Consider the following 21077-nt stretch of genomic DNA (forward strand, 5'->3'; position numbering starts at 1 on the left):
ACTTTACAAAGGAACATTAGGTGACTGTCCAGGCTGCCAGCTGTCTCTGTCTACCCTGCAAGACTCCTGAAAAATGTTTACATCCTTCTCCTGGTTCTCAGGTAATATTATATCCTTCTGAGGTCTTTGATGTGGTTGAAGACTAGATAGTTATAATTTCCTCAGTTATGATACAAGATAAGTTAGATATAAAACCTTAGACTCATAAATATAAGATAGATAGGATATCTTCTTTAATATTGTAACTGTAATTCTTGCTTGATAATTGTTTTGTTATATGTAATTGTACTATGTAAAAGTTAAAACCTTCCTTAAAAAAAAAAGAAAAGGGGAAGTGCTGTGGATATCACTCTGTGTAAATAAAGTTCTGATTGGCCAGTGGTCAGGCAGGAAGTATAGGCGAGACAAGAGAGAAGAGAATTCTGGGATGTAGAAGGCTGGGGAGAGACACCACCAGCCGCCGCCATGAAAAGCAACATGTAAAGGTACTGGTAAGCCATAAGCCATGTGGCAAAGTATAGACTAACAGAAATGGGTTAATTTAAGATAGAAAAGGTAGATAACAAGAAGCCTGCCATAGCCATACAGTTTCTAAACAATATAAGTTTCTGTGTGTTTACTTGTTTGGGTCTGAGCGACTGTGGGACTGGCGGGTAAGAGAGATTTGTCCTGACTGGGCCAGGCAGGAAAACTCTAACTACAGAGAGGTGACATCTCAAAACTCCCAGGACCGAGTCAGTGGTTCTGGTCTCCAGAAGGAAAGAAACAGATCACTTTCCTGCTGCTGCTGTGTTCTGGGTTCCCTGCAAGCCTGTAGCCAAGCCTAGGTCTTCTGGAGGTCTTAGCTTGATGTACACATGCATCTTGGTGCCTGGGGGGCAGTCAGCTGACTTGTTGTCTTTCTAGGTGGCACTTTCAACAAGGCTATTGATGGCCTGGCAGGGCACTCGCTAGCCCATGGCCTTTTTCCTCACTTAGAACAGGGACCCAACAGCATTTGGGAGGCAGCAAATGCCAGCACTTGGCAATTGTGTTTTGGGGCTTTTTAAAATCTCTTCTCTGGCACACCTTGAATGCCACAGATGACACTTTTGCCTGTGTGGTCAGGACCCTTGCTCTCCAGACACTTAAGTTTTAGTCGGGGAGGTCTGAGGAACCAGAGACAGATTTTACTCCATGTCTTGAATTTTTTTTCCCATTGATGATTGCTGGCTAAGGACAGTTTTTTGGAAGATCTGTCAGGAGGCAAACTATAAACTGATCTCTGGATTAAGAGCCATTTTGATTACTGTAAACTTATTTGTATAGATCTTATTCTGCTTCCAGACCTGTCTGTGCCTCTCATGGCAGCTTGAGAATGAGTGGGAGGAGTGTTAAAGAGAAAGTTAGCAGATGCAGCCACATAACAGTACAGAACAGTCAGCCCAATTGTTCAGGAGTTAAGGTGAGGCAAAATGACCCCACCCACACAACTGTATAGAGCCCTCCCATTGCTACAGAGTGGAAGGCAGAATTCAGACAGACAAAAATGGTTGCACATGGCAGAGAAAAAGAAAACATCAGAAATGGGGAGGGAGAAGGGTTTAGAGTTTTAGCAGAAAGCTTGGGGATAAAGTAACTCTTTTTATTTGCCCGCTCGCTGGCACAAGTTTCCGAGAAGCTATTATGTGGCCAGATTTATTGGTATCTGCCCCTTTTACTGGTATCCACCCCTTTGTCCCACGGTTGCAGCTGAGAGAAAAATAAAAAAATTAAAATAACAAACCGGGATCCTAGGCTCCTATCCCAAGCATCCCTGAGGCTAGGAGGAAGAATCTACAAATCTGTGTTATGGGTAAGGGCTGAGGCATACACCACCAGGAGGCCAGACAAGCATCCTATACTTCAAGATAAAATGTACGCAGCCAAGGACCACTCCCAGGGGGTCTGGCACAAAGAATATATATAGGTCAGGCTCCAGCCACAGGGGGCGGGGGGAGGGGGGACACAGGAAGGATGGACAGATGCGCTGGAGGCAGGCGGTGGTGGTCTCAGGAGCCATGAGCAGGTTCCCAAGCCCTCGGTACAGGGGTTCATTGCAACACCCAGCACAGATGCTGGGTTTTGAAGAGAACTCTGAGATCCCCCAAGTCCAAACCATACTAATGAAAGGGTATGTGGCGCAGGTGGCTGGCGCTGGTTATTGCGTGGAAAAGTCTCAGTCATGACAGAACCCAGTGGTACCTTTTAGAGCTTTATTATGAGAAGGAGAGACGAGAGAGACAGAGAGACAGAGAGAGATGCAAAAAGAGATGCAGAGAGAGAGCGTGGGGGTGTGTGTCGGGCTTTTATGCTAGGATGCAGTCACCTACTGATGACGTAATAAGTCGCCAGATGAGACCCTGAGCTCACATATACAGAATCCTTACATGGACCGGGTGTGGAAAAAAGTGCTCTGAAGGCAAATGAACCTACTCACTTCACAGTGGATTGTACAAAGGCCAGGGAAGCTGATGTCAGTGTTGGCATTAAGTGTGATGCCCAAGTGTTAAGTGAGGATGAGGAAGATGTGGATTTTGACATTATTTACAATGTCAGTGACACATTTATACATGATTCCTACTGCTGGGTGATTGCATCTCAGAAAATCTTTGCCAGCCCTTTCAGAGTCAAGTTGACCCTTGCCACAATGCCAACAAAGTAAAGACAGAAGGCCTGGGTGTGAGTAAAGCAGGTGTGGAAAATGGGAAGCCAACCCACTTCACAGTTTACACCAAGGGGGCCAGAAAAGCCCCACTCATTGTACAGTTCAGCAACCTCTTTCCTGATGATGCAGTGAAGGACTTGGGTATCATCAACAATTACAACTGCTCATGTGCAGTTAAAGACACCCCAACTGAGGGGGCAACATGCAGGTTCTAGTGACATACAGTGGTGATCCCATTCCTAAGTGTTGGTTAAGTGGCGGCCATGCGGACAGAATTTGCAGTGGCCTAAATAAAAATTGGTGGGGTTTGCTACAATCAGAGCTCTAAGTGAAATGATTCACTGAAAACAAAAGGGTTAACTTTCAAACTGCTGGTGCTAGGGAGCTTGGAGCTGGGATAGCTCTTCATTTAAATAACAAAAACAAGCTTCCCTGTCAGGCTGACAGCCTTGGCTGTGTGGATTGGCCAAGACAGTTTTGCTGATCTGGAAACTCAAGAGAAAATTCCCCAACTCTCACTCCCAGCACCTTAAACTCATTTCTCCAGCTCTTTTATTCTCTCTCTCTCTCTCTCTCCCTCTCCTTCTCTCTCTCTCCCTCTCCTTCTCTCCCTCTCTCTCCTTCTCTCTCTCTCTCTCTCTCTCTCTCTCTCTCTCTCTCTCTCTCTCCCTCTCTCTCTCCCTCTCTCCCTCTCTCTCTCCCACCCCCCTTTCTCTTTTGGGGTTAACTGTTAGTATGGAGCTTCTGTTTACAAAAATCATGACCCTGTTCAGTAACTTCCGGTTAACTCATTCAGAACCAAGTCAACAGGTAGGAGACGCTTTCCCTTTGATTTGGAAACTTCTAAAGGTCTTTCAGTTTGATTGGAGATGCTCACGGAACTGAAAACCCTTGCTGCATAAACACTTACTCTCTTTGTGTCTCCACCTTTTCTTCCAGCTCTGACTGCCTGTCTGTATCTCCAGCATTCCCCTCTGCCCGCTCTGGTCCCAGGTGGCTGGCTGGCCTAAAACAGGCACCCTGCTGCCACCTGCCCCTTCAATTAAACTCCCCAGTTCTCATCTAGTCTAAAAATCTTTCCTCTTAACAACTTAAAAATAAACTTTTCTTCCTCATCACTCATAAAACAGCTGTTTTTGTTTCTTTACTGATTCATGATTAAGAGCTTTTGTTTCCATACAAAAGAATTTCAATTCAAGCTTGTGATTTTTAAGGCTAAATCTAGCAGGATGAAACATAAAGTTCTAAATTTATAGAGACAACTAACGTATAAGTTGTTAAAAATAGGTTCGGGGCTGGAGAGATGGCTTAGAGGTTGAGAGCACTGGCTGCTCTTCCAAAGGACCTGAGTTCAATTCCCAGCAACACAAGGTGGCTCACAATCATCTGTAATGAGATCTGGTGCCCTCTTCTGGCCCTCGGGATATGTGCAGACAGAACACTGTATACATAATAATAAATAAGTCTTTGCTGGACAGATGCCTCAGTGGTTAAGAGGATGGTCTGCTCTTCCAGAGGTCCCGAGTTCAATTCCCAGCAACCACACGGTGGCTCACAACCATCTGTAATGAGATCTAGTGCCTCTTCTGTATACATAATAATAATAAATAAATATTTTTTAAAAAATCCTATGACTAGGGGATTTAGCTCATTGGTAGCATGCTTGCCTAGCAAGTGCAAGGCCCCGGGTTCCATCCTCAGCTCAAACAAAAAAGACCTCCTCCCTCCTTAGCTGGGCGTTGGTGGCGCACGCCTTTAATCCCAGCACTCGGGAGGCAGAGCCAGGCGGATCTCTGTGAGTTTGAGGCCAGCCTGGGCTACAGAGTGAATTCCAGGAAAGGCGCAAAGCTACACAGAGAAACCCTGTCTCGAAAAAAAAAAAAAAAAAAAAAAAAAGTCTCTTTAGTTGGGGATTTTGGGGATTTAGCTCAGTGGTAGAATGCTTGCCTAGCAAGTGCAAGGCCCTGGGTTCGATCCTCAGCTAAAAAACAAAAAACAAAAACAAAAACAAAAACAAACAAACAAAAAAATTGGTTCTCTTAAATTGTAAAGTATTAAAGATAACTAAACAATGCCCCTTCCTGACTAGTCATCTAGCTTCTGACTTAGAAACTGTTAGCATAAGTTTCTATGTATCTTAGACCATGGGTGAGGGAGGAGTGAAAGAGCACATCACCTGGACCAGCCAGGCTCTCTGTGGCCACAGCAGGCAGTATCTGAGACCTGAACCTGAAGATCCCAGAAGTTGGCTGCAGTGGTATAGCTATCTGCCCATGTCCCCAGGCCCTCTGGCCATGTCGCCCAGGGTAGAGATTGTGCCTGTGGGGAGGAACTCTCAGTGTGTCTAACTTGTGTCAGGAGATGGGCATTCACATAGTCAGTGTGAAGTACCACAGAGAGCATGTAACAGGAAACCCCTTCCAGTTCCCATGGGGCTCCTTGGTGAAGGAGGTGCTCACAAGGTACAGGCAGGAAGCCCTGGCCTGGAGAGGGGAGAAGCAGGCATCCAGCTGAGTTCAACATCATGACTGGGAAGGCAGGTTCTGGAGGCCTCTCCATTGCAGTTAAGGGCCTAGAAGGGCAGAGATTACATTTGATGACCATAAAAATCAGTCATGTGGTATTTCTTATATTATCCAAGAGCCTGGTAACCATGAGGTATCTATAAAGTTTAACCATCTCTGACAGCCCCTACCTGATGCTCATCATCACATCCAGATGACACTCACTGCCTCACTGTTATGAGCCATCAGGAGTGAGGATTAAAATTTAATCAGCTAGTATCCTTTGCTATAAGGCTGAATGGTGCAGAAGGCAAGCTTGATGCAAAGGTGCATAAACCCTCAGGAGCAGAAGAGGAATGCCATGTTTCTGAATTAGATCCAGACAATCAATGACGAGTTCAATGGGAGACATGTGGTTGGGATACCTTTCAAAGTGCATGTTGAGGGGCTTGGCCAAACAGGGAATCCTGCTCTAGTGTCTGCCAAAGGTGCTGGGCTTAAGGAAGGTACCACAGGTATCCAGTCAGAATTCTTCATCAAAACCACTCAGGCAGGTCCAGGGACATTATCTGTTGCCATTGAAGGACCACCAAGGTCAAAGTGGATTGCTAGCAAACCCCACAAATGTACAGTCATGTACACTCCCGTTGCCCCTGGAAACCACCTAATTGTGTCAAATATGGTGGGCCCAACCACATCATGTGTAGTCCATTCCAGGCCAGAGTCTTGTCAGCACAGGCTCAGTCAACAAGACCTCATCCATCTTGGTGGAGCCAGTGACCAGGTCCTCATCACAAACCGACTATAGCACCATGCCCAAGTCATTCTCAGATGCCTCCAAGGGGGCAGGACTCTCAACAGCCTTCATGGACCAGAAGTGTTCTTTCCTCGTGGACTGCAGCAAAGCTGGGTCCAACATGCTGTGAGTCAAGTAATAATCTAAGCCTTAGACAATCAGATTTAAGACTTATGGCACAACATGGGCAGTGATATTTCAAGATAGATGTTCTGGAGTATGGTCCTCCAAACAAAACAGCTGCCATGATCAGATTATCTGTGCCCACTTGTAAGAGAGCAACAGGAGAAGCCTGTAGACTGTTGACATTTCCTCAGAAGAGGGCTTGAGGATGGTCATTAGACTCTCATCTGAGATTCCAGCTGCCCCTTGAAGACATCTGTATGCAGTTCTGCCTTGATTGCACTGGGTCTATCAAGATGGCATATCCTTAGGGTCTTGGGAGGTTCTAGAACTCCTGTCTTGTAATATCCACATCCACCACAAACTGTGCTATTGGGATGAGTGGTTACAACAGCCTCTTCTGGCTTATTCACAGCTGCACAGGATGCAAGTTGTCTTCAAAGTCCTTGGCCATGTCGTTTCAGAAGACAAGAGAAAATGTGCATTGTTCACAAGCACTCAGATGGTGTTCAGATGCCTAAGTCACTTGATGGGTGCTTCAGATCTCCATGTGGATGGACCAGATTCACAAAGCCATCCTCACTGACAGCCCAGGACATCCAGAGCCAGGAAGGGGACAGTCTCTGTCATAGTCCATTGCCTCTAACAGCTCCCAGACTTCACTAGAGATCTCTGTGCCACCCACAGCTAGGAACTCAGAAGCCTTAGGGGTCAGTGGCATGCAGTAGTACTTGGTGGTTCCGAGTCTGCTAATAGCTATAATGTAAAGTGTGAGAACCTCCAGCTTTGACCAAGGGACTTTTAACTCCCTGTCATTAGTGACACACAATGTAAATCATTCCAGTGGAGGTGGAGTGCAGTGCTGGTACTGAAACCTCACTAGTCCCTTGGCGCTTCCTCCCCACTCAGTGTGAAAGCAGAGGGCCCCAGAACAGCAGCTTCAGCCTTGACCATCCCTGACACATTAACAACCTAACATCAGAGATCCTTGACTCTGGGTCTGCTCTTTAGGAACCTAGAGAAGCAGGATAGGCCCATTGCTGACCAGTTCCTGAGCTCCACTCCTGGAAGAGCCAGCTTGAGTCCCACATCCTCTAAGAAGCACCCACCCCCTGCCCAGAACTCACTGTGGCTTCCCCATGACCACTTATGTCCCAGTGTCTGACACTGAGGTTGACGGCCAGCTTCCTTCTGCCTCTCTCTGGTCTCCTTCCGCTCTCCATTCGTTCTCCAAAGCATCCTGTACAGTTTTGCAAACATGTATGAGTCAATATACAGGCACTGAACAAATGCCCCACTGGCATTTGCTGTTGTCACAACACTGGTGACATCATAGGAGATTCCAGAGCTCTCCAGGGTACAATAGAATGGTTCAGAAAGAGACTGCTGATGTCATATTGTATAGTCCTTGCCTCCCTGCTAACTAGCTCACCCTAAATTGACCTTAATACAAAGTATGAAAAGGCCAGACAAATATCTAGACACATAAGTCTAAAAACTAGGTCTCACTAGACCCCACTTCCTGCTTCTCAAAAACAAAAAGCCATTAATCACTAAAGCTCCAGATAACTGGGACAAGGGGAACAGCAAGTACACAGGCTTAGGCAAATAACCAAATAAGGGCAAAGCCTGAAAAACATCTAGGCTTGTTCAAAGAAAAAGACTATAACCCTGACCAGCCCCCAGCTGACTTTTAGCCAATAGACATTACTAACAATAATGCCACCTGCACAATCCAATTACACCTAAGATGAGCTAACTTCCCTAGACACTCCTCAAAATTAGGCTTAGAAGGACCCATCACCCCTTCCCCAGGGTCGCTGTCATCCTGCCTTTGGGCTGGTCAGACGGCCCAATGTACTGGAATAATAAAAATGCTCTCGCCAATTGCATATACGGATGGTGGTCCTTTGTGGGACTTCTGCAGGACCCCCAACTGGTGCCCTTTCAAGGAGACTCTCTGGGGTCACAGGGGAAGCCCTTGAGTATCTCCTTCTCCCAAAGCCAGAGATCTAACTCTCTGCTCCATTAGAAACTTTTTCTCTGTGAGGAGTTGAAGGTTCACTTTCAAAACACTGCCCAGGATTTACCCTTTCTCTCATTAAGACCCATACTCAATAGGATGAGAAATAAAAGATCCTGAAAAAGTAGGTCAGGAGGATGCAGTTGAGGAAAGAGAAGGTCTCCAGCTATGTGCATCTTCTGAAGTGAAGAAGCACCTGAGGAAGATAAGGCCATCAAACCAAAGAGAAATCACATATGTGATGATAAAAATGTTCCTGGAGAGCTTCAACAGAGCTCATGTCAGCCATAAAGCTGTTAGTGACAATATGAGGAGCTGTTGACAGGTTTGCCCGGAGCCACCTGAGCCGAGTTAAGTGTTAGGATTCTGTCATTCCTCCAGCTATGTAACTGCACATGCGCAGTTCAGTAGCTAAACAAGGGCTCTTACGTCTTATGTAATCAGTGTGCTGCATGATTATGCAATCTGTGTATGTGTGGTGTAGCTCCATAAGCCCACATGCACATGGGCAGGAGAATCCTTAAAAAGTCTGTCACAGACCCCTCCCCTCTCCTCTGCTCTCTGTTCCCCTCTCCTCTCCCTGCACGTGCCTTTCACAGGCCTGGTCACTCTCTTCTGTCCCCCCTCTCCTAATCCTGATACTGGGTTCTGTCATGCCTTGTGACCTTTCCTCACAGAGTGAAAGCAACGTATAAAAGTGCCATATTTAAAAGCAACAGTGAGTCCTCGGATGTCAAAAGCAAACACTCCCAGAGGGTTGATGAAGGTCAAACCTGGACCCAGGAGGCTGAGGAAAAGAATAGGTAAGTGAGAAATCAATCTGGGCTGTGTAGAGGCATCAGGAGGAAAATCACACACACACACACACACACACACACACACACACACACACACACACTCCAACCAGCACGCTGTCAAGGGGAGAACATGATGTAGACAACTGCTATGCTGTCTCAGTCATCCAACAAAAGCCAAATTCCCTGGTCTGAACCACTGGTGACAATTTGCGTGTTATTTTAAAGGTGGCCTTGCTATTTCTGGGTACAATATCTATTAGAACTTGAAAAGGACAGGTAAGGGACAGGCAACAGGAGACGCTCAGGGTTCATGCAACATAAAGCTTTATTTAAGCCACAGCTGACCTGTTTACATATCCTGACAGGCCCTGTAAAGGGGAGCTGGCCCATGATCAGCCTGGAATGCAGGTTCTCCAGATCTCTGGATTTTTTTTTTTTCTTTTCGCCAAAGTGTTTTCCTTGGAACCCAGTAAAGGCAGATGACTACTTTATTTCTGAATATGGTCTCATTGAGTCCAACAAGTTGAGGCTATACTGGAATTGAGGAGCAAGGCATGTATCTCAATTGGTGTGGAAAGTGTCTTTATTGTGAGTGTTACAGCTTTGGAGGGAAAGGTATCCTGACTCCAGAGGAAGTCAGGCTGTACCTGAAGCTGGGTACAGGGCGGGGATGGTCTTCCTGCAGTATGTATCAATCCTGGTCCTCTCCCAGAGCGAGCCATTACAGCTGAGCTCTGCTCAGGTCCCTTATGGGAACATCCTAGCAGAGCTGTCTGTTTCTTCTGCTCAGGCTGTTACTTCTGCTTCACTCTGCTAAAAGGGAAAGCCCTGCAGAAATGTAGCAATCTCCTCTGGCTCTGGGGAAAAGTTACTTTTTTCTGCTCAACCATCCCTAAGGGAACATCTCAGCAAAGGTTCTTCTTTGTTTTTTTCTGCTCAGTATCCCTAAGGGAACATCAACAAAAGATCTTTACCCAGAACTCTTTTAAGAAAGATTTATTTGAGAAGGAAGTGTCCAGCACAGTGGCTTCCTCTGCCAGGGTGGGAAAGGACAGCTCACAACTGAACAGACAAAGGGGCCTATATAAAGCTTCTTAGGGGCAGAGTTTCTCCAGGGAGAAGATTTTTCTGCTCAGGGATTGGTTAGTTTTCCTGCTCAGGAACTGGTTGGTTTAATTGTTCAGAGCTAGAGTTGGCTCTGATTTCAGGGCCATACTGTGTTTCTTTCACTGGCCTTTTTTAGCCTCTTGGCTCTGGTTTCAGGGCCAGGGTGGGTTTCTTTCACTGGCCCTTTTACCCCACATTTATGAACATACAAGAGTGGGGGAAAGTAGACAAAAGGAGAGAGGAGGGAGGAAGAGAGAGAAAACGAATGAATGAGTGAATGAATCAATGAATGAGTTCCTTTTGTACATGAAGCAGAGATGAGCCAGTGGATCTGGAAGGCAAGGTATGAAAGATTGCCTGCAAATTCCAGCAACTAAGAAAGAAGCCAGCAGCCAGTTGCGTCCTTGGAACTTTAGACAGCTTGGCCTTTTCAACAAATGAGTGAGACATCACACTTTCATGAACCAAGTCCCAATCCAAGATACGGTTAGCCACCCCAGCCAAATACACACAGAAAACCCTCTTGTATCTTCCTGCCACGTATCCCACTGATCCCCCATACTTGAAGAATCTTAATGTTCTTCCAAACGCCCTGAGGTCCAGCTGACAAGGGACAGCACCTGACCCCCAGAACACTTCATTCATCTCAGCCCACCCTTGGCACTTGGATTCTGTTCAGAAAGGGCACTGACAGATGAGACTCTGCCCAGCGGGTTTCAAAGTTCAGAGTTGAGGCTTAGCCTTCTGTGGATGTCAACTTTCATCTCTCTACAGGGTGGGGAGTATCTCCCTGGTGAGCTGGTTTCTTCTCCCTCCTTTCACAGGCTTCAGGTGACCCAGGGGATAGCCTCCTCACACTACAGGATACTTCACTTCAGAGCCGTCAAGTGTGCCCTCAGAAGCCAGGGGGATATTGGCAGAGTTCACACTCAGGTGATGTGAAAATTCCCAGGTTATCTGCCCAGTCACTCTAGAGCCTTGCTGTTGCTGGAGATGACATGCAGGGCCAGAACATCGTCACCAGACTAAGCAAACCTAGGCTGACAGGAAGGACCCATGCTCTTCCCCTATCCACTGACTCTTAAAGCCTTTCAGAATGTGAGTTGAGTAAATGTGTTATCTCCACTTGAACATTTGCCTAGCAAAGAAAACCCCTGTACCCACAACATGACTTCTGATCTCTTTGACTGCAACAGATTCCTCTTCTAAGTGCCTACTCTTCAGTAAAAAGCAACTTGTGTCTTCCATTTGCTTAAAGTCTCCTTTCAATAGTGCACATCTTCGGAGATTTTATTAAACTATTGCAAAGAGGACTGATGCAGACATCATCTTTGTTTAACTTTATTGAGTGATGCACCCTAGCAACTACATCCATTTATGTCACCTGCACTTTTATTTCCTAAATAAAATACAAAACAAAGCAGACCTGAGCTTTCAGAGGTCTCCACTTTCATCAGTTGTAGACATCCCAACAGAATTATCTGCCCGGTCCTTCTCTGTATTTAAAAGAGGAGTCGATGTGTTCTGTGAATAGTTACCATTAAGTCAGAGCAAATTCCTCTTGCTTGATGCTTGCAGCCCTCACCTCTGGCTGAACTTTGGACATCCTTCCAGGAATAGAATTTTCTCAGATAACAACTGAAATAAAAATATGCATATAGGGTTGGGGATTTAGCTCAGTGGTAGAGCACTTGCCTGGCAAGCATAAGGCCCTGGGTTCAATCCTCGGCTCAAAAAAAAAAAAAAAAAATATTCATATAAAACTGGATTAACACAATATTTAAAATAAAAATGTTAGCCTGGTATCAATGCTGTTACATGAACATCAGCATCTTTCCACATAGATAGGAACCATGAATATCTGAAAGTGTGCGTGTACACAATGCATACTCACTAATTTCTCAGGTGGTTAATGAATGAACTACTCCCATTAGAAATGAAACATCAGCTGAATGCACAGTGCAAGAAACACTGAACTTGGAATATTCTGGCACTTGTAATTCAAAGTACAAAAGATGCAACATTGGACACATTACTGAATACATCAGTAAAACGTTCACTGTATGATTGCTCTTGCAGAGGACCTAACTTCCATTCCACAAGGTAGCTCCCAGCCCAGTCTAACGCCAATTCCAGGGATAGTCTGCCATCTTCTGGCTGTTTTGGCTACTGCAAAAATGTGCTGTACTGATGGACTTGCAGGCATGAAGATTTTAAATGTGTCAAGTATTGTTTTACTCACAACCTACTCTCAGGTGTGGGTTCATGTGTTATGCCTTTTCTGGTAACTTCCTTCCTTTGGTTGTTTTTTGAAACTGGGTGCCTCTCTGTATTCCTGACAGTGCCAGTGCTGGAGCTCATTATGTCTGTCTTATAAGTACCGCGCTAACCGATTGTGCCACTGGAGCTCCTCTTTATGTCTGTAAACTGTGCTGGCCTCAGACTCACAGGTATCTGACTCTGCCTTTAGGGGCGGCCTTAAAAGAGGTACCTCCAACCGGGCGGTGGTGGCGCACGCCTGTAATCCCAGCACTCGGGAGGCAGAGGTAGGCGGATCTCTGTGAGTTCAAGGCCAGCCTGGTCTCCAAAGCGAGTTCAAGGGGGGAAAAAAAAGAGGTACCTCCATGATCCATCTTTTGGGGGTAACTTTTTTGTTTTGTTTTGTCTTTTGGGACAGAATCTCACTAAGTAGTCAAGATTGTCTCGAAATTACTGTTAGACTAGGCTGGCTGTGCATCTCAAGTGTTAGAATTAAAGGCATGGAGCAACACATCCGCCATAACTGTCCACGTATTTTTAATAGAAAGAAGAGAAGCTACATTCATAGGCAAAAGTTTCAGCACTATGGACTTAACCAGTTAATTCTGTTACTTTTCAGATGGACTTTGAACTTGGAGGTAGGTTCCAGCCCCAGGTCAGACTCTCAGCACTAGAGGGACGAACCCCTCATTGGCGTGAGGAGTCAAGGGATTCCTGCTCATTCACCTCAGTTCAGATTTGGTTTTCTGACTTACAGGTTGGAAAAGAAGCATATCTTACACTCGTCTGCTTTGATTGTGGTCAGCACCACTGGGTCAGCCTGTGCAGAATGAGGAGTGGCTGTGCCCAGGAGGAGGTCATGTTTCTCACAGACACCATGGATTCAGTGAGCATGGCTGCTGCTGGGCACCTGCAGTGTCTCCATGCAGGAATGGCAGAGCCTCAACACACTCAATAGGAAGGGAATGCATCCAAACACAGGCTGAGGAGGAAAAGTTCAGGCTTGCACCCTGTACTGCCATTATGTGGTGAAGGGGGAAGCCCCATGCCCATCCTTTTTCACTGGTATAGAGACAAACTCAACAATATGGACTGGACTTTGTGAGACACCTAGGGATTGATTGAAAGGTCACAGCATGCCAGAGGATGCATCCAAAGCCCTTCCCCTCCCTGGAATCCGCTCTGTGATTAGGAGGAAATGGACATTTCCTTGAACTGAGCAAACCTTGAATATTCTCTAGTCTCTTCTGTGTGGAAGAAAGACATGGGAACATGAGTGTGAGGGTTGCCTTTGGATGGGATTCTGTCTCAAATACTGCCAAACACTAAGTAGAGGAAAACAGCATTCTTTACATGACCAGTGGAAGGTCAATCAGACTTCAGAAAGGGGGGTCAGGAGGACAGAGTCAGCCCAAGGACAACCCCTGCAGTACATGGGAGATATGCTTTCCACACTACCTGTCTATGCTGGCCCTCGGCCCTGGGCTTTGCTTGGTGACGTGAGTGCCACTGAACCCCCATGTGGACAGGTTTCCAGTGGTTGAGTGGTGACTGTCACCAAAATACCTTTGATGCTGACACAAGGCGAGGACATGTGGCACCTAGGTCCCCTGGTTGGATCCCTTCTCACAGGTCACAGAGGCCATGCATCTCAGCTTGTTTTTACCACATTGGTATTTGTCTACATTCTTCAAGATCCCACTTAAGCTCCTTAGTGACTAAACTGTTGTGCATTCTAGAGTGCATCTATTTATATTCTGCCTGTAAAAGAAAGTGACAGGCATGGAAATGAATGGTTGTCCAGCTGTAGGTTTGGAAGAGTTGATGATCTATTAATAAAGATGTCCACTGAAAAAAAATTATTTATTTACTTTTTCTTTATCATTATCTTGAGCTATAGCCTATGCAGCTCCATAGGTGAAACTCTTAGGCCCTGGGTATAGAACATTTCCTGTATTTATTTTTTATTCATTAAAACTCTGTATTCTAACATTGTTATTATCAATTAGATAGTGCAATTTAGGGAGGGATCATCTTCATGACATCCACAGATAAAAATCCCCAGTAGATCAAGATGTTTCCATGAGATAAACACACTACATTACAGGCAGTGCTGGTCTCCCCATATCCATTTACACCATGAGAAATACCAGAAAAAGATCACAGCAGCAAACATGTAAAGGCACAGCAGGAGCAAAAGACATTCTGGGGTCTGGGGTCTTGGGGCCTTGCCTAACCAAGACTGACCCATCAGAGAGTTTCCTCCTGATGAGCTGACACCTTCAACTTTAATTGGTACCTACTGCTTGGGGATTAAAAACAAAGAAAGATTAGGTGTTCCAGACCAACCTGGGTTACAGAAACTCTGCCTCAAAGAAGACAGGCAGACCAGGGCGGGGGCTCAGTTTGTGGAGGGCTTTCCTAGGGGACACAAAGCCCTATGTCACACACCAACACAATATAAACACACCTTGACATCCAGGCAGGAAGGAAGATCAGGACTTGAAGATTAGTCTTAGCTTCTTGGAGAGCTTGGAGGCCAGCCTGACCTACAGGAGACATTGTTGAGAGAGACAGAGACAGACAAAGATGCTGGCTTTTCAGGACACAGACAGGTAGAACCTGGTAGGAAGAGCTGCCTTGAGAGATGTGTAACAAAGTTTGTGGCAAACTGTAATTAAAGTGGCCTAGGTCATACTTGGAGGGGTGCTGTCTCCAGGGTACCTGATACCTCAGATGGCAAGAGTGAACTCAGGAAGAAGAATGGCATGTTCTGAGTGCTGCTGTGGAGTTAGGAGAAGCTCAGCAGCGGCCTTCTCACATTGTTCAAGCTGGGGAGACAGAAGGCCACAGCAGCCTCCAGGGCTTGCTGGCAGCACCCCATGTCCTCTCCTGGGCACCTATATGTGGGTGCTGGGTTGTCATAAGTGGCCACAAGCCAGGTAGCTTAAAACAGCAAGAATGGAATTTGCTGGTTCTGGAAGCCCAAAGTCCCAAATCCTGTAGACTGCCTTCTTCAGAGGCTCAGGGGGAAAGGCTGCTTCCTGCCTCTTCCAGGATCTGAGACTTGGGTGGCCTGTGGCTCAGGTTACATCCCACCAGTCTCCATCTCTGTCTTCCTCTTAATTCCTGTGTTCTTTGTTATGTCCTTATTGAGACAGGGTGTTCATGATTACCCTCCTAGATTGAACTTCTAGACCCTCCTGCCTCGGCCTCTCCAGTGTGGGGTCAGGCTTGGGGCTGAAGCTCAGTGGTAGAGTGTTTGCCCAGTGAGTACAAGGTCCTGGGTTCCATTCCCAGTGCTGAAAAAATCCCAGAAACTCCAGTGCTCTGAACACATGACTGTGCAACCATGCCAACCTTGTGTCTTCTAAGAGTGCCAGACAGTATATTTAGGTCTTGTTCTAACTTCCTAGGACATATCCTCAACCCCTGGCTTCTGTTAAGACCCTATTCCAAAATAGCTTCATACTCCAAGACTCCTCTATCAGGTGTGGATCCCAGCAAGCAGCCCAACCATCTTCCACACTGGCCCATGGTGTCCTCCATGCTGGCTCACAGTGAGAGCTCTGCCTGAAAGTTGCACTCTCATGGTTTGCTCACAGCCTTGTGGCCCTTAGTCATCAAGGAATGCAGCCGCTCAGCAGTGCAGTGTCTGGGCTACTAGACACCCACAGTTCTCCTGGCACTCCATGCTAGACTTTGGCTGGGGTCCAGTCAGCACATGATGCATTCCTAGAGCCAGCTACACTATTTTTTTTCCTTTTCCTTTGCAGTGCTGGGAATGGAAACCAGGACCTTCTGCATGGTAGACAAGTGCTGTAGCACTTAGGCCTAGCTTACAGCCCCACACTGGAAGATTCTAGGCAGGGGCTCCACCCTCTAGCCACACCCCAAGCCTACAGCCCCACATTGGAAGATTCTAGGCAGGGGCTCCACCCCCTAGCCAAACCCCAAGCCTACAGCCCCACACTGGAAGATTCTAGGCAGGGGATCCACCCCCTAGACACCCCCCAAACCCCTAACTGGAAGAGTCTGGGTAGGAACTCTACCCCTGGGTCACACCCCACACTTTTTATACCCTGATGCTCTGCACTGTCCACCTTCTTTGCTCAAACCCAGTAAGTACTAAGGTGTACCTCCCAAGTAAGGACAGACACCATGTGACTGCCTAGACTTACCCATGCAGACATACCATGCTGGCCCCAGACCTAAGTATCATCAGGCTGTAGTGTCCTCTCACAGCAGAACCTTTGCTGGAGGTGTCTGTCTGGGGTTTCGTGTGCTCTGCACATCAGCCCCTCAGTCGTGGCTGGTTCTTTATGTTTTGGGGTTGGGGTACAGACTCTCAAACTCTCTGATTTGGGATCCAAGATAAGAGGTTGGCTACCTTATCCCAGGCAGTCACAGGTTGTATCTGTTCCATGCCCAGGTTCTCAGTTAGTGGGGATTGAGGGTGCATTCAACTCGCTCTTTGATGGCTTCCTGCTGAAGCCCACGTTCCTGCAGAAGTAAAGACACCTGCCAGAGGCTGGTGTGCAGTGAGATATGGCATGGGGTGCAGTCTAGGTGGTAATCTCTAGATAGCAGGACTCCATCCCCACACCCCTAGGGAACAGAAGGAACCACCAGCCCTGCTTGGAGAAGCTTCCAGTAATGGGGATTAGGAGGATGTGGTGTCATGCATGCTGGGCTGTGGCTGGCCCTCAGTCACCATAGCCCTGGCTTCCAGAGCCCACAAGTTCTTTCTCAGAGGCCCTGTCCCTGTAGGAACCTAAAGAAATTCTGGAGCTGGCATTGTGAGCAGTGTGTGCCCTGCACGTTGAACACAAGAGTTGAAAGTGGCTCAAGGGCTTGGAGGGCACATGTGACATGGATTGCCCCTTCTGCCTGGGCACACACAAGGTGTGTATATCCTCATCTCCAAGGAGTACACTTCAGTGGCACCTTCTGTCAGGCCAAACAGATGCCACATCCGTACTCACCAGTGCCCTGAGTGCTTGATCCCCATACCTGTGGCCCTTAAGCCCAGCACATTGAGCTCATGAGCCCTGCACCCTGAAACCCTGAGCCTGTGCGCCCCTTACCATGAGTCCCGTGCCCCTTACCATGAGTCCCACACCCCATCCCCAGAAGCTCACACACACACACACACACACACCACAAGTGCGGCCTCTGCTGCTTCTGTATCACCATGCACACTTTGAGGGTTGGCTCGGCTGCTGGCTGGAGACCATGTCACTGTGGAGGCCATGGGGATAGTGTAGGACTGGCTGATGGGTGAGGAGGACAGATGGTGCCCTGGAAGACCCTCTGAGGAACTGTGCATGTGCATGGCTGCAGGGGACCTGCTACTGCAGACAGTGACCTGCACTGAGCATCTGGAGGAGGCTCCAGCACATGAATCCCCATGCCCCCTACACATCCTATCCCCAGGAGAGTTTTTCTCACTTTCAGAGCAGGGTGGAACCTTGACCTCAAGCAAGCAGGAGCTGTAGCCCTTGGCACTGCAGTACAGACCCTGGACAATGGCAGGGACTGTGCCCAGGGTGGCTCCTTCCTGCAGAGTTCTAACCTCATAAGCACCGGTATTTGTTCCTTCCTGGGCTTGTAGTGGTCATGACTTTCACAGCAGCAGCTCCCCTGGCTTCTTTCAATGGGTGAGACCTCCCTGTGGGCTCAGGACCAACCAATGGTCCCCTTAGCCACCTCTGCAGAGCCATATGGCTGTGCAAAACAAAGATTCCAGAGAGCATTTTTCTCCATGTTTCCTGAGTGGTTTTTTTGGTCCCAGGCCTGGGTCCTGGGGAGCAGGTGTGCCTGTCCAGGCCCCATTGCATGCCTCTGAAGGGATCCAGGCCACCTTGAGCACATCCTACTTTCCTGAGAAGGGCATTCATGCATGTGGAGACTCCAAGCTGCCCAGAGGACCTTCCAGGCCTCCCTTCCCTAGCAAGGAGACCAGCACCTTTGCATGCTTCTGGGGAGCTGCTGCTTAACCTTCTCTGAGGAATTTCTGCTCCATCAATACCCTCCCTTTGAAGCTGTTTGGAAGGTAGGGTTTTTTTTCTTTTTTCTATTTATATGCATAGTTAACTATTGACACCAGCCAGGCCTCAGGGTCCCTCTATCATTTCCTACAAGAGTCTTAGCCAGGTATTGCCAATGGCTGAGTCTCAGGTGGTGTCAGCAGGGACTCAAGAGTCCTTCCCCAGAGGAGAGAACCTAGTCACATGCACTGTGGTTTACACAGCAACACACAAAGATGCTTTAAATTGTGTAAATTAATTAATTACTTGTGATTCTTAGCCAGGCAGTTGTGGCCCATGCCTTTAATTCATGCATGTCCTCTAAAGACATGACTTACTCCCCTTTGTGAACGACAGAGCAGAATTTACCTAGAAGTGTCTCCCCCTCCATTAAGTTAAACCCAGTTGTCACAGAGAATTCGGGATTCCTACTCCCTTGGAGAATGATGGATGGCAAAATTTTACAGTTTCAGAGGAACAATCTTTAATAGTAACAGTGAATCCCACTGCAAAAGAGCATTTCAGGACACAGATTACTGTTGCAGCCGCTGCACTACAGACTGACTCTGACACCCTTCTTCTCCCATGGTCGCCAGGGACCGCAGCCCAGGCAGCCACCACCTCCCAAGGCTTTCCTTTCCGGCTTCCTCTTCCCCAGGGACTGGCCCCTTTCCCCGGGACAACCGGCCCCCTCCTCCAGCCTCTGCCTGCACTGCAGCTTGGCGCCCAGGCCGAGGCCTCCTTCGACAGCAGTGGCAGTGGTGGCTTCTTCCAGGTGCCACCCTGCACCTCTGCCACCTCGGCAGTGGCCACCCTTCCCAGGCCCGATACCAGCGAGCATCCAGGGCCACCTCCTCCCGGCCCTGGACCACCCTGCAGCTGGCGCTGGACCGAGGCACCTCTGCTGCCCGCCATGGCCAACAGCGCCTGGGCGCCCGGCAGTGGCTGGAGGCAGTGATCCTAACCCAGGTGGCCAGGCGATCTCCACACCCCCACCTCTGTACAACCCGAACACACCCATACACCCGCGGGACCAGCCACTTTGCGCCTGCGCAGTGGCTCCGCCAGGCTGACACCCCCAGAGCGGCCTGGTCCTCGCTACACGCTCAAGCTGCACCACTGGGAGCCGAGCTAGCTGAGCGGATGCAGTCGCTGGTCCAGGCCGCCTACGTGAGAGGGATGCGCCCGAGGTGGAGAGGGTGGGACGCCGCCTGTTGTGGCTTCGCGAGAGGGTCAGAGGGAGGCTGAGGCCGCGCTGGCCACAGAACATGAGCAGGAGATTGACCCCTGGAGGGTGAAGTACGTGCAGGAAGTGGAGGAAAAGAAGCCAGAACAGGAACTCAGAGCGGCTGCTGATGGGGTCTTATCTGAAGCAAGGAAAAAACAATCGGACACTGAAAGAATGGTGGACATTCTGCGTGCTTTAGAGAAACTGAGGAAACTGAGGGAAGAAGCTGCAGCAAGGAAAGCGGTCTGTCCTCCTGCCTCAGTGGGTGAAACGTTCGAGCACCATCTTCAGAGGCTGAGGAACCTCGTTAAAAAGCGCGCTGAGGGCTGGGGAGGTGGTTAAGAGCACTGGCTGCTCTTCCAGAGGTCCTGAGTTCAATTCTCAGCAGCCACAAGGTGGCTCATAACCATCTGTAATGAGATCTGGCGCCCTCTTCTGGTGTGCAGGCATATATGCAGGCGGAACACTATACATAATAGATCTTTCTTAAAAAGAGCTCTGAACTGCATGAGGCTGAGGAGAGAGCCTTCAGAGTTATTCTAGGAGAACATGAGGAAGAAAGGAAAAGAGAATTAGAAAAGAAACCGAGAAAAGAGGAAGAGAAACTTTTACTTCAGAAAGGAGAAGTTGAGTACAAGTTCTTTGGAGAGTCAGATGAGTTGCTCACCTCTTGCAGCTGTTCGGCGGGCATTACCTCCAGGCTCAGCACTCCCTGCCTACGCTCATTCACATAAGGCATGATTGGGATCAGTACCTGGTCCGGTATGATCATCCTAAAGGCAGCTCTGCTCCCCAAGGATGAAGGGTCCTTCCCCCACGATGCCCAGCAAAGACATCTCTGCAACCTCCATTAAGCTGCATTAAGAGGCTCGAGGAGTGTGGTCCAGAGGAGTGTGGTCCAGCTGGCAAGCTCTGCAGCTCTAGATATTCGTGGTGCCCCATGTGGCATTGTCCTAGCTGGAAGTCCTGCTTCCTTCTGTTCCCCGCCCTGACCAGAGGTGCCTCTTGAAGCACAAGATAAGGTGTTTGGGGAAAGGGCTAGATGAACTGAGGTTATTAGCACGGGCAGGGGCCTCAGGCTCACTAAATCTGCCTCTCTTTTGAGGGGCTTGGTCTGGTGTGGCCTGTTCCTTTGCTCTGGGTGTGTTGTATTTTGGTGGGTAAGTGCAGTCAGCACTCGGTTACTCCTTGAAGGTGTTCACTGAGGAGAGCTAGCAGCCACTACTCCTGATCTTCCCATACCAACGGCCCTCCAGCTCCCAGGAGTGCAGGTCAAAGTCTGACCTCCAGTCCTGTTAATGCCAGTTTTGGTTCAGTTTGGAGGACGATGGCAGTGCCTGTAGACTGGGCTGTCAGGAATGCTGATGGCTTAGAACTGTTGTCCTGTGGAGAGCTTGGAAAACCTGACACGTGCTAGACCAGCAGTGCCTGTGTTCCGCATGAAAGCGCCAGTCTAGACTTCCAGGGGATCTCGTTGTGTGGGGTCTCCAGGAATAAAAAAGTGTTTTTCCATAGGACGCTAATC

The 21077-nt window shown here is 48.1% G+C and overlaps 2 pseudogenes; both read left to right on the plus strand.

The window, feature by feature from the left end:
- Positions 1-16810, plus strand: part of LOC118585566 — a 35231-nt pseudogene extending 18421 nt beyond the window's left edge.
- Positions 16811-18909: 2099 nt separating this feature from the next.
- LOC118585568 lies at positions 18910-20638 on the plus strand (annotated as a pseudogene).
- Positions 20639-21077: the final 439 nt, after the last annotated feature.

Source organism: Onychomys torridus, chromosome 6 (assembly GCF_903995425.1).
Source record: "Onychomys torridus chromosome 6, mOncTor1.1, whole genome shotgun sequence".
NCBI classification, from domain to species: Eukaryota; Metazoa; Chordata; class Mammalia; order Rodentia; family Cricetidae; genus Onychomys; species Onychomys torridus.